General features: G+C 41.0%; 1 protein-coding gene across 4 annotated transcripts in view; it reads left to right on the forward strand.

The window, feature by feature from the left end:
* Positions 1-14,695, forward strand: part of TUB (TUB bipartite transcription factor) — a 172,764-nt gene that overhangs the window by 132,725 nt on the left and 25,344 nt on the right. The gene's annotated exons all lie outside the window — the stretch shown is intronic.

Below are 14,695 nucleotides of genomic sequence, written 5' to 3' on the forward strand. Positions count from 1 at the left end.
GGCTGGCTCCAAGAGCTGACTGGCCTCCCTGCCTATGGTTCTGACTCCTTGTGTATTTCCTATGGACAAAAGTATTTTTATGGACAAAACTATGGAAAAAACTATTTTTATTTATGGACAAAACGCCTGGAATGTGCATTAGTACGTGAGAGAATTCCACCCAAACACTTAATGATTGGTTCCCCACCCTGGGACATGGACAATATATCACACTAAACTTTCCCTTCTCACTTAGACACAGTGTGAAACAGACTTTTCTCTGTGATACACCTCTGAAGATGCCAGCCACAGATGCAGGCGAAATGTTAGGAACAAAATCCACCAGACCATGGCCACACAGCCCGGAAAACCCACCAGAACCAGTTGAATCTGGCCATGAAAGCCTTCGACAATACACTGAACACCTCTACAGGGGGAAATGTTCCAACAGACCCAGAAAATGGAGACACTCCGGATCAAGAAAGCACACCTGCTATGCTCTTTATCCTTTATTCTGCGTAGCAGAGACACCAAGACTATTCCAGCCTTTCTCAAAGCAAAAAGGACTTTCAAATCCCCACAGGCTAACCGTATATATGACCACCTTGAATGTGCATTAGTATGTGAGAGAATTCACACCACCCGCAAAGAACTTGCAGCCATAGACAAGGATTTACTACTTCTCCACATCCACATCAGTCAAAAAATGAGAAGCCAGGACTGGGACAAAATTGACAACCTCACCTACTGAAAAATGGAGAAAGACAATGCTAGCCACACAAAAAGACAGAAGCAGAAATTCAGCAAAATCCAAAAATATCAGCACCAACAGAAACCCTCATTGGACACTTCAAGAATCATTATAAATTTGACTGAACGGCAACTTTCCAGTGATGAAACATCCATCCTGGCCAAGAGTTCCCGTGGAAGACATCATTGCAAACGTAGAATCAGCCATTCGGCATCTTCCAGAAGAGCAAGCAGAGGAACTAAGAGGAGAAACTGCAACAATATTGCGAAAAGCAAAACTTCCCTCTAGCAATATTACACGAAAGGAAAGAAATGCTATTAAGATTCTCAGCAAAGATCCAGAAATCATCATACTTCCAGCAGACAAGGGAAATGCAACAGTAATCATGAAGACTGACCCATATAAAGAAAAAAACAGAGAACTCCTGGATCCCACAACATACACAAAAACGAAATAAGACCCAACCAAGAAAATCACTCACCAAACCATCACGTTGATTGAGAGCTCCTCCATTCAACCAGACACACGGCAACGATTCTGCAAATCAGAAGCTCTTCCACCCAGGTTATATGGACTCCCCAAAATCCACAAGGAATCCATCCCACTCAGACCTATTGTGAGTACGTTGGTTCCCCCACATATGAACTGGCAAAAATTTTGACTTTACAGTTACAAAGCCACATTGGACACACAGCGCATTATATTAAACACTCAGCCCACTTCATTGAGAAACTTCGCAATCTCCATCTCAACCCTAGCGACAGATTTATAAGCTTTGATGTTGTCTCACTGTTCACCAAAGTTCCAGTGAAAGACACTTGCACTCATAGGCCAGATGTTTCCAGATGACATCACAGCTTTATTTCAACACTGCCTAACAACCAGCAACTTCCAATAGGTCAATAATTATTATAAGCAGACCGATGGAGTAGCCATGGGAAGTCCCCTCAGCCCAATGATAACCAATTTCTACATGGAACACTTTGAGAAACAAGTCCTCAAAACAGCACCCAGGAAACCTGCAACTTGGTTCTGATTTGTGGATGACACTTTTACAAACTGGAGCCATGTTGAGGAGGAACTGCTGAATTTTATGAACCACCTTAACATCATCCACCCAAACATACAATTTACCATGGAAACTGAAAAAGAAGGGAAACTGCCTTTTTTAGATGTCTTGGTCTTTTGCAGACCCAACCACCAATTGGGCCACACAGTATACAGAAAACCAACACACACAGACTGGTATTTACATAAAAACTCCAATCATCATCCACAACAGAAAAGGGGCATAATCAAAACTGACAGATCGTGCAAAACGAATTTGTGAACCTCATCTCTTCCCTGATGAAATTGACCATCTAGACTGGGCTCTGCAGGCTAATGGCTACTCCACTACAGAAATCAGAAGAGCTTTAAGGCCCAGAGAAACCCAGAGGACTGAGGAGAAACAGCCCACCACCGGAAAAATATTTCTACCATACATCAAGGGAATCACAGATCAAATAGGGAAACTGATGAAAAAGCATTACTTACAGACCCTCTTCAAACCCACCAGGAAAATACAGCAAATGCTATGCTCAGCAAAGGACAAGAGAGACCCCCTCACTTCTGCAGGAGTATATCGCATACCCTGTAGCTGTGGAAAGGTCTACATAGGAACCACAAAATGCAGCATTCAGGCCCGTATTAAGGAACACGAAAGACACTGCCAGCTTAACCATTCTGAAAAATCTGCAGTTGAAGAACATGTGTTAAACAAAACTGGACATAATATTTTATTTGAGAACACTGAAATTCTGGACAATTCAGAAGCTTACTATGTCAGACTGCACAGGGAGGCCATTGAAATTCACAAACACCAGGACAACTTCAATAAGAAAGAAGCGACGTTAAAAATTAGCAAAGCCCGGTGTGGCGAAGGCGCTTGTATATGTTCTGCTTTTCGCTGCCACCAAAATATAAATTTTTTTTCTATAGCTCACTCAAACTGATCTTAAACGGTCACCACCCTGACTGGGAATCACACAGACACAGACAGAAAAATAATAAAGACTGGAACGGTTTTTAAAAGTTGAACAAAAACTGATAACTTTTATTTGTTGGCTTAACACAGGCTTCTCAGGTAAACTGGAGAGGTTTTACGCTTGATGGTTACTGAGAAAGTTAGCTTAAGCTTAACGGTTGCTGAGTAAGTTTGTTCTTAAGCTTAGTGGTTGCAGGCACGGTACTTCAGTTACACAATATAAGAACACTCGCAGGTGTCACTTTACTTGAGATGTTTCAGAAAAAGATGTTTCTTAACTGATGTTACTGGAGGTTTCACACTCCCTCACAAAAATAAAAACTCAGTCCGCTGTTCCTCCTTACAAAAATAAAACACCCAGTCTATGCCCAGTGGGATTCAGGCACAACAGCCTCCCTCTCCCACACTCCCAAAATCTGGCTTCTCTGCCACAGGAGCTGGGCCTCCCAAGACTGATGTTCACTTTGAGGACAGACTTTTGGACTTCTAGAGGTTTCCCTCCAAAAACAAAACAAAACACCTGAGGGCGGACACACTCCTCCAAATCTCAGGGTTTTAGATCACTGAATAGCCCCCTCAGCTATTCCTGCCACAGCAGTGAGAGATCTGGTCTGATTCTCCTCACTCTGTCACTAAAAAGTACCCGAGGGCACACAAGCTCAGTCAGAGCCCAAAAAGTCAAAAGACTCAAAAAGAAGAACCTTTCAGCACTCTCCCTGACAGAATTTATAGCATCTGTTTGTTTTTCTCTGGCCAATCAGGGCTGGCCAGGGCTTAACTCTTTCAGGGGCTGGTCCACCCTGTAACCTGAATGTAGGATAAGTACATTCATCACACCTGGCTCCCAGTACAATGCACTCAACCACACCTTTGCATATCAAGTTCCACCCTGGGACATTGACAATATAGCACACTAAACTTTCCCTTCTCACTTAGGCACAGTGTGAAATAGACTTTTCTCTGTGATACACTTCTGAAGATGCCAGCCACAGATGCAGGCGAAACGTTAGAGACAAAATCCACCAGACCATGGCCCCACAGCCCAGAAAGCCCACCAGAACCAGTTGAATCCGGCCATGAAAGCCTTTAACAATACATAAAACAATTTTTATTCAAACTGTGTCTACAGTTTACCTTGGAACAATCATATAATGCTGTAGATGGTCTTGCAGACTGTACTTCCTGAGTAAAGCATCCATTTAAGAAACATTTTACTCATATCCCCCCCCCCCCCAAAAAAAAAGACAAATGATTGTTTTCAGTACTGTCTCATGTTTCTGATTTTTCTACTGGAAATTTTTAAAAACATCCTCAGGAAAGTAAATAAATAAAAAAGGTATCCCTCTGTTTCCTCCCCATATAATATACAATCATGGTTTATTTTAATAATTAGTTTGTGAAACCAGGATGCAGGTTACAGATGATCATTCAAGTGTAGCTTGCCTTGGCAAATTCACGTTTCAAAGTTTTGCTGCTTTGTACACAGGCTTACAGGGTTTTCCCATTGGTGGTGTGGCTAAAGAGCAGCAGCAATGGGGCTTCCACATGTTAGATTTCCAGTAATTTCCCCATCCTGGCAGCTGCCATCCCCCTCCTCTGGGCTACGAGGGCTTTTGAAATTTTTGTTTTAATCACCACTAGAATATTGTTATATCAAAATAATGTTATGCCAATAAGTGCACCAGGTTCTCTGAATTCCCATCTTTTGTGGGAATAGAGCTATAAGGTCTCTATTCCCTTCCCTTTCTGCAATGGAAGGGGCAAGAAATTTACTTTTTCTTTAAGTGAAAACTGGGAAGTCAAAGAGTATAGAACCCATATTGGAATAACATTATATTGATATAACAGTTCTGATACAAAAAAAAAAATAAGCACAAGCCTTATTGTCCCAAGGAATGGGGTGGGGGGTGGCTACTGCTGGGGCAGGGACAAGAAATGGCCAATGCAGGGACAGTGTTAGGGAAAATAGCTGCCATTTGGGGGAAAAATCTAATTTCCCAATCCACACAGTAGCCATTCAGCTGTAATATGATTTTTCACTAATTTCAGAGCAAACCTGGCTTCAGAAAGAACAGGGGAAAATTGTCCAAACACCAGGAAGTATACAAATGCACCTTGATGCTGTGGAGGAGAGAGGGGCAATGAATTTCAAGCAGATAGCCCATATGGAGATGGAAATGGCCTTTCTCTCTCTTCTAAAAAGATGCAGTTGCTATGCCAGTCTACATTGTGATGCTTGACAGAGGGCAAGTTTTTCTGTGTCAGCAGCTTCCTACTGGCCAATATTATCTCAGGACCATAAATTCACAGTCCCCTTTTCAATGAAAATATGTGCTTCTGACATTAACCCTCTCCTCCCGCCAAACCAGAAGAAATCTCAGTTAAATGGAATGGTATGTCTATGCACACATTTATCCCAGAACTGTAAAAGATCCTAAAGAACACAACTCCACCAATTTCTGTCTTACAATTGACAGCCTTATTCTACATCTGCTACTAGGAGTTGCCCTTGCATGCCATTGGTGGATTGGCAGGTCTTGAGAGTACATACTTCCTGGATCCTGCTGGCATTGACATTGATGAGGAGAAAGGGAGCTCATGCTTTCCAGACATGTGTCTATGCCACGTTATGTGTCCTTCCTCCTGTGCCATGTCTGCTGAGTTAGGATTTCTGCACTACTGTTGCCTCCACAACTTACCATGGAGCTAAGTGGGTAGCAGGGATCTAGTGCAGGTGTAGCACACTTCTTAGTTTTGCTGTGCTGCTACTCTGCTTTGGATGGTAAAACAAGAAAGCCTTCTTTTGATTGCTGAATATAAGGAAGGGTGGAGCATGCCAGTATCACTGTGCCCTTAAAAAATAGGAAGTGTTGAGTATGGGCTGGGAGAACTACTTTCAGAAGTGATAAAATTGGAATGGATTTAGCTGCTTTGTCAAAGGCTTTCACAGTCAGAATCAGCTGTGAATTTTCTGAGCCTTGTGGCCATGGTCTGGTAGTTTTTGCTCCTAATGTTTCAACAGCATCTATGGAATCTGTGGCTGAAATCTTCAGAGGCATGTCATAGTAAGATGCGTTCCACTCCATGACAGAAAGCATGCTTTTTCATTATGTCTGAACTGAGCTGTGTGTGTGTGTGGGGGGGGGGATCTGTAAGTAAGCTTTTTTATTCATTAGACTAGATTTATCTGTGGTAAATTGTGAGGCCAAGCCACGAGGAAAGGCCGGAGGGGCTGGTCCCCTTGGTGGTCACATTAACCAACCAACAGTTTATAGAGCCCATTGTATTTGTTTGTACAATGGACTTTACTGCTAGTTCTATGTAAGATTCCTTTGTTTTTGTATGCAGCGGAATTCTATGTGGATGAGTGTGCATGGAAGGCAGAGCAAAGGAGCTTTTCTCTACGTGCAGTGAAATCCTGTACAAGCGCATTACGTGCATGGAAGAAGTACTGTGCTTCAAAAATGTCGCTACCATAAAAAAGATTACTAGATTCAGTAGATTTTTTGCAATTTGAAGTTTTATATTTGGGAGACTTAAATCAATCAAAAGCAATATTAAATATTAAAAACTGAAAATCTAATTTTCATGTGGCATGTATGGATCACTTTTTAATCTGGTGTCCATTAAGACAACCTTGATTATTCCAAATACTTTGTTATGCGGTGAGCATGTAAGGTAGGAAATATCCATACTGCTTGACCTTTGCTTCAGTCTATTCTGATCCCACTACTATTTTGGTCTATGGCATATGGTTAAAGGTGTTGAATCTTTTTTTTTAAAGAACCTGAATGAGCAGGTTCGCCAGGTGCCATCTCTGTCATGTTCTGAAAGACGGATATCCTATACACGTACTACATATACTTATGTAAAAACCTCTGATTACCTGCAAATACTAGTTGTCACCTGATTTATGTAGACAAATGAGATTACATTGCAGTCGGTTAAGAGAACAACTATCCATTTGATTTGTGAATTTCAAAAGACTATTCATTTTTCCTCTAAGCCTATATACAACAGGCCATACAAAATGTTCACTGAATGATTTTTGTGTATCTTGGTCATGAAAGGCCCCTGTCACAAATCTGTTGAGACAGAGCCAAATAGTACAGGTGCTCTCCAGTGTGGCATTCTCTCTTACCGCAATGATAGATCTGTGTCAAATGGCTACAGTCCCAATTAATGAAATCCAGACCCAATTAATTAGCACTTTAAAAAATGGACTTAGTGTGTGAATGCAGAGTCTACCTAAGCAGAACTAAATTGAAAATCCTATTAGAATTTAACACTGTGCTTCTCTTAAAAATTGTGCATTCAAAGGCAAACATCTAAATGCCAAGTGATATGTCTATTTTAAAAATTAACAGAGAACTAAATGCACAGTGCTGCATATATGTAGTTGAATGAATCATGTGTAATTACAATGTTTTTATTGAACAATGTTATACTTTTGCTGGTACCAAATGACTTTTAACACACTATTCATAATGGTTTTTATTTATAATTTTATGTATGCGTTCATTTAGCTAACTTTTGTAACAGTTTAGAACTTTTTAAAGATTTGATGAACTGAGAATAAAATAGAATATATAAACTGTTTCACATGGCAAAAGTAGGTACCATGAGACTATTAAATTTATAGCTTCCCCTTTTACATTTCTAGGAGGTAAAAGTAGAGGAGCAGAATAGATGATAAAAACTCTGCCCTTGCTGGCAATAGTCTTTCCCAAAGGGTACATTTTCCCCCTATATGAATTTTTCTCTCCAACCTAACAGACTAGGCTTTGTGTACTGATTGGGAGTAGTGGCATTGGCTGCATTCCTTCCTATAGGATCCCTCTTTTCCACATTTAATCTGTTTAAAAACATGCACCCAAGTACTCCATGTGAAATATATTGAACTGGGTCTTATGGAAATTAAAAGTCCATGACTTAGAGATAGAGCAAATGGCACAATATGGTCTCTCTGGAGATACTACTAAAAATGACCTCACTGTCGAGGCTTGCCAACTGCAAGCATTATGAGATGGATCCTGCAGAGCAGAAAGGAATAGGGAGGCAAATCCACCATGCCTTCCCTGTCCTCAGGCAACATCGATCAATCTTCAATATGGGGGAGGATGCAACGTCACTTGATTCCTCACTGCAGCTCCCCTGTGCCAATTAGCATTTATTTACAAGGATCCCTTTATCTTCTGCATCATCTTTTCAAGGAATACACTGGGCTGCTGGGAGAACCTTTTACACTAGCAATTAGTAAGATCCAACTCAGCAGCTTCATGTATATGGACTTGTGCTACTGATTTGTTATTCTCCCTCACAACAGTTTCCTGAGATATATTAATGGAAGGGGAGCTAGCTGACTTGCCACAATTTTGCTGTTGGTTTCCATTTAGCTGAATATTCACCAGATGTTATACAAATGCATAGTAATGCAAGTTCTTGAATCAGCAGAATTCTCTAGGCTCAAAATGTACTCAAAACGCACACAATTTATTTTGTGTATGCACCATCGTCTCTGTTAGCTTGAACTCAATGGCAAAACTTAAAAGAAGTTTACTGCACTCTAAAGCAGCACATTTCTGAATATGTGCATTTTGTGTTTGGAAAACTCCCATTTCAAAGTATGGCTGTTTCCTTTTGTGAACAATTAGCTAATTCAGCACTAAAACAATTGAATTGTACATGAGCAGTACTCATAATTGTTAAAATAACTAAATTCAGGACCTTAGATGTGTAATGTTTTTCTGAGACTCTCCATGATAATGAAGCTGTGATCAGATCAAGCCAAGTAAGATGAGCATCAGGGAAATATTAAGCTTAATGAAGCTATACTTCTAAAAAATGAAAGAAGTGGCTAATAGATGTTGCTAACTGCTTGTACAAGATGATTGCTCTTTCCCCATTCTACTGTACAATAAACAGCAACTCTATTTTTTGTGCAGTGCATAACAACTGTTGTTAAATTTAAAGTAGGGTCTTGCTGACCTCATAATGTTCATTGAATAGAAATTCTGATTTCTTATTTATTTTTAAGCCATGTGTTTTTATAGGCTTGCAAATGGCATTTGCAGTCATTTACAAGCATAAACATTATCATGCCTGAACTGCTTGATTATAATGATATTCCTGCTAGATGGCTGATTATATGTGTGCAGTTGTGTCTTTCAAATCCAGTTATTCATGGGTATAAGATAGCATATTAAATTGCCCTTTGGTCTCCAAGTAAGTTGACTGTAGTGATTATGGTTCTGAAATAAGTTCTCTTTCCATGTTAGTCAGTCCTTAGCATATAGATTAGGAAAGAACCGAGAACGACAAAACTCAGGCAAGAAAGTTTTAAAATCACTTAACATATAGAAGGCTAACAAAAAAGAAATCTCTTGAATGTCTTTCCATAATTGTAACTGGTCAGTTCTCTCTGCAATGATAAATTTACATTTTGCACTATTAAGGACAAATAACAAAATCACAAAAAGTGATGAAAACTGAGCTGGGTTTTGTCATGTACTGATCCCCAACCTGAAGGTTATATAAGCAGGGCAATACATGGTGTCATTCATTCAGACATTTATTTCCTAAGTTAAACATTAATACCCTAAACCTATACATATCTATCTACTGGAATTATGGGTTCAGGCTTTTAATTTCTTGTCTTAAATAATGCTAAATCAGTGCACTGTGAGAGAGCTTTAGGTAGGATTGAGAAGTATCTATTTGGTAAGGAGACATAGCCTGACCAAGATCATTAAAATGAAACATGGCAAAATTAGTAAGTAGTAAAAAGGGACATCAAAAAGTGGAACTGACATGACAAAGTTTGAATAAATAAAAAGAGAGAAGAGTTAAAAATAATTCCAGGCTTTTGAACATAGAAGTGATGACGGAATTTCTGAGCATAAAAATTCCTCTTGTAATATAAAAGTTCACAGCAGTTGTTGGGAAGAGGACTATAGTGGGTATTCTTTAGAGATTAGTTACAGGAAGACTGGGAGTAGCCCACCCAAGATGAGAAAATGGTGCCAAGTTTGTCTAAGGGACATGCCTACGTTTTGTGGAGTGAATTCTTGCTGGGAAACTCCTTTTAACTGCACTTACTGAGACCCTATTCTAGTTGGGACCACAGCAGTGTGGGGAAAGGGTCTTACCTCCCCTCATACCTGCGGCTGGCAGTCTGCAGCTCCAGAGCTGCAATGAGATGTATAGCTCCTCTACATTGGCTCTCCTAAGAAACCAGCCTCCAAACTCCACGTGGAGTTTGGGGGTGGGGCATGGCGTTCAATCCTAGACTCAGCTTGGCCTGGTCCAGCTTTAAACTGTGGGCTTTCCACCCACAGTTTAAAGCTAGACCCAACCAGTCTGGGCTCAGTGTTGAACTGTGAGCTTGGCCTAGCCGGGTTCAACTTTGTACTGGTGGTTCCGCCCCCAAAGTTCCACCTCTGATTGCTGCAGTTCAGTGCTAGAAAATGCCTGGCTGGATCCAGCTTTAAACTATGGGCTGAAAGTCTGCATGCCCTGCCCCCAAACTTTGAATGTGGAGTTCAGAAGCCATTTCCTTAGAGGAGCTACATAGAGGGGCAAAAGAGCTGCTTCAAGTCCACAATGTAAAACTGGACCCAGCAAAACTTTGTGCTCGGCCTGATCAGGTCCAGCTTTATACTGCTGGCTCTGTCTGACAGAAAGTAAAGCTTTGGAGTTGGGGCCATGAGGAAAAAGCTGGGCCTGCCATACTGAGCTCACAGTTTGATGCTGTCCTCAACCTGGGTCTGCCTTCAAACTGTGGGATGGAAGCCTGTGGTTTAAAGCTGGACCTGAGCCCAGCATCAAATTGTGAGCTTGGTCTGTCTGGGCCCATATATACTGCTGATTCCTCCTCCAAAGCACCACCTCCTGTCAGGTGGAGCTTCACGGGTGAGCCAGCCATGTAAAGCTGGACCTGATCAGGCTAAGCTCCCAGTCTGATGCTAGGCTTAGCCTGCCTGGGTCCAGTTTTAAACAGTAGGCTTGAAGCCACAGTTTAAAGCTGGATCTGGCTAAGTCAAGCCCAGTATTGAATGGTATTGCCTGCCACAGAATTCCATGGAGTTGAGGGCAGGGGGCACATTTATACACCGTCTTCTTTCCTGGCCAGCTGACCCCTGTTGAACACTGGCCTTGGCTGGATTTAGCATCCAGTCCACATGTAAGTGAGGAGGGGGAGAGAGATTTTTTTTGAAAGGCATTGAATCAAAGCAGCCTGAAAAATGCCAAAAACAATAGGTATTTTTCAGGATCTGCATATTTGGCTCTCTTTTATTGCTGTCTTTTTTTCCTGGGAGAAACATCCCCCCTCCCCCGCCCCTATACTAACAAGGTATTTTTACCTTTTTTTGTTCTTCTGATATTTCCTGAATGCTCACTCCTAGTCATGTGGCTTGGCAATCTTGTTGAGGCACCATCTGTAGGGAAAGGAATGGTCTTGAGATATAAAGGGGTTAGGGCTTGAGAACAGCACAAAGGTATTTATCCTTTGGCTTGGCATTTAACACTTTTTGCCTTTCCCTTTTCAAGGCCTGTAGGCAAAAGAGAATGGCAATATGTAAGAGAAGTTTGCTGGGTCAAGCTCCATCTACGTCTAGGAATCCCATATTTGCAAGGTTAAAAGCAACCGCCATCCCTTGCAGCATTTCTCATGTAGCTGATGGTCAGAAGAATATGTCCTCTGAACCTGGAGGCTCTGTTTAGCTGACATGGTTAACAGCATTCCTCTCCATGGGCTTATCAAACTCCCTTTTAAAGCAATATGTCTTGAAGATAATCAGTGTGTTTTGTGTATTGTCGAAGGCTTTCACGGCTGGAATCACTTGGGTGCTGTGTGGTTTCTGGGCTGTATGGCCGTGTTCTAGCAGCATTCTCTCCTGACGTTTCGCCTGCATCTGTGGCTGGCATCTTCAGAGGATGCCAGCCACAGATGCAGGCGAAACGTCAGGAGAGAATGCTGCTAGAACACGGCCATACAGCCCAGAAACCACACAGCACCCAAGTGTGTTTTGTGTTGGTGAATTTCATTATTATGTGTTGTATGAAGTAATTATTGCCAACACCATCTTAACTCTATTGCTGGTCAGTCTGTCCATCATTACTATGGCTCACTGGCATTCATAAATGCAACAAAACAGTTTAGACATTAATAGGCTGTGTTACCTTCATTACCTCCAAACAGTTATTGTTCATTTGCTGGATGGAAAATGGTTCTTTTGATAGTAAAAGTTGCTGACCTGTCTTGTTTTTGGCCTGAAATGATGTTTGGGTGAATGATTTGCTAACACAAACACCTGGTGCCATTTTGGGTCAGAAAAAAATTACAGATGGAAGATGGGAGCCCCTCTTTCACTTTTGCTGTGGTTGTTCTGATCAGAATCAATCACCCATGGCACTGGTTGTGGTGGGTTTTCTGGGCTGTGTGGCCGTGGTCTGGTTGATTTTGTTCCTAGCGTTTTGCCTGCATCTGTGGCTATGTAGGAACCACAAAATGCAGCATTCAGACCCGTATTAAGGAACACGAAAGACACAGTAGGCTTAACCATGCTGAAAAATCTGCAGTAGCAGAACATGTCCTAAACAAAACTGGACATAACATTTTATTTGAAAACACTGAAATTCTGGACAATTCGGAAGGTTACTATGTCAGACTGCACAGGGAGGCCATTGAAATTCACAGAAACCAAGACAACTTCAACAAGAAAGAAGAGACTCTGAGAATTAACAAAGCTTGGCTACCAGTACTTAAAAACACCAGAATAAAAGGCCAAGGGCATTCAAAGTTCACGAACAATGGACTCCACCCAGATACAGGATTTGTATTCACCAATACTGCTGCTGCTGCAGGGAATGCAAATGCGACTACAAATGTAAATGGACTGATAACCCCACCCACAATACAATGCACTCAACCACACCTTTGCATAGCAAGTTCCAGCCAAACACTTACTGATTGGTTCCCCACCCTGGGACATGGACAATATATACCCCACTAAACATTCCCTTCTCACTGGACACAGTGTGTAACAGACTTCTCTCTGTGATACACTTCTGAAGATGCCAGCCACAGATGCAGGTGAAATGTTAGGAACAAGATCTGCCTGACCACAGCCACACAGCCTGGAAAACCCACCACAACCAGTTGAATCCGGCCGTGAAAGCCTTCAACAACCCATGGCACTGTTTGAAGGAGTTCCTCATTGGAAACTCACTCAACAAAGTGGAGATTTGTCTCTGGGGTGAATTTGGAGAGACTGCCTTATCTAATTTGACCTTAGGAATATAGAATTGTCTTTCTGAATCAGACCCAGGTCTTATTGTCCAGAATTCTGTTCAAAAGCATGGTGCTTCTGAAGCTCATGAGAATAACATGAAGGTGATGACCATTCTTTTTGGCCAGTGTCTTTCTGACCAGCTCTAACTAAAAGTAAGATTTGAAAAAAGAAATAGATGCCATCTTTTACTATTAAACTCTTATTCTTCTTAATTCAAAGCAGTCCAGTGTTTTTTTGTAGCATTTTGGTGCCAAGTTCTCAGTAGAGATGCAGACTATGCAGGGTTTAAGCAATGCTTTAGAATTCTAATGTGCAGATGTAACAGTACTGTATACACTAGGCTTTTGAAAGTAATAAATATCATGGAAATGAGAACAATGGGTGCTATATCCAATGAGATCAAGTGGATATCTTTGAAGTCTTAACTATACAGTGGAAGCAGCTGTGTAGTCAAGGCATTTTCAGTGTTATGTCATTATAATGCGGAAATTCCATCCAACCCCTCCTCCCTGAAATTCTTTAAAAATAAATGCATCTACTGAAAAAGTATTTTCCCATACTCTTATCTACTCATGTCTCTCAGGATCCTCTACTACTCTGAGCAGCTGTTACATTCCATGCACTCTGTTGCTGCAGCTGAAACTGCCTTCTCCGCTTTTTGGCTTAAGAGTCAGCAGCCATTTTTCCTTGCAGTAAATTACCCACAAAGAGAGCTTACTTCATTGATTATGCATGAGCTCAAATCTTGCCAAGTTAATGTTTTAAATTAGAATTCCAAAAATTCATAATGCAGCAGATTTTTTGCCAGACCAGTTAGGATAAGACCCCTGGCATATTGGTGAATTTTGGATGAATATGAATCAGAAAAAGGATGCTAGCCAAAATAAAGTTTTTAAAATGTTGGGGTGCACAAAAATCAGTTGCAAACCTCTGCAATCGACATTAAAGTAAATTTTAAAAAAAAACCTTTGTAAATTAGGTATGTTACATTGAATTTTTCTGAATTATGCAAGTTTTTATTAAATTATACCACTCTAGATGGATTCACTCCGGGGATAGGGCGGTATAGCAAGTTTAATAAATAATAATAATAATAATAATAAAAAATGTCAGTCTGACGGGAATATTGAATTAGTTTTGCTAGATACAATTCACACTAAATGTCTTCTTTATTTTACATTGGGTGCAGTACTTTCTTAAATACACAGGTCCCTTTCATTCAAGTTGTTTTAATCAATCAATCAATCAATCAATCAATCAATCAATCAATCAATAGGCCACACTTCCCCACTGGATGGTCTCAGGGTAGCTTACAACAGACAAACCTGTAATAATAAAATAAATTCAATTGTAATGCTAATATCTCAGCGCTTGAGAAACTAATGGGCAGTAGGGAAGGAATGAATTAGAAATAGATAAAAATGTCACAATAAAGAACCCCCACCCCTACCCCACAAAAGGAAAGGAATACAGGGGAAAAGGAAGAGGAGGGAAGTGGGTGGAGAAGGGAAGCTGGTCAAGATGGATATCATTTCTGCCCTCAACGATGTCTGGTGGAATGGCTCAGTCTTGCAGGTCCTGCAAACTGAAGCAAGTTCTGCAGGAACTGGGCCTCAATTAAAGGAGCATTTCACCAGGTTGGGG

This window comes from Sphaerodactylus townsendi, linkage group LG02 (genome assembly GCF_021028975.2).
Source record: "Sphaerodactylus townsendi isolate TG3544 linkage group LG02, MPM_Stown_v2.3, whole genome shotgun sequence".
Lineage (NCBI taxonomy): Eukaryota > Metazoa > Chordata > Lepidosauria > Squamata > Sphaerodactylidae > Sphaerodactylus > Sphaerodactylus townsendi.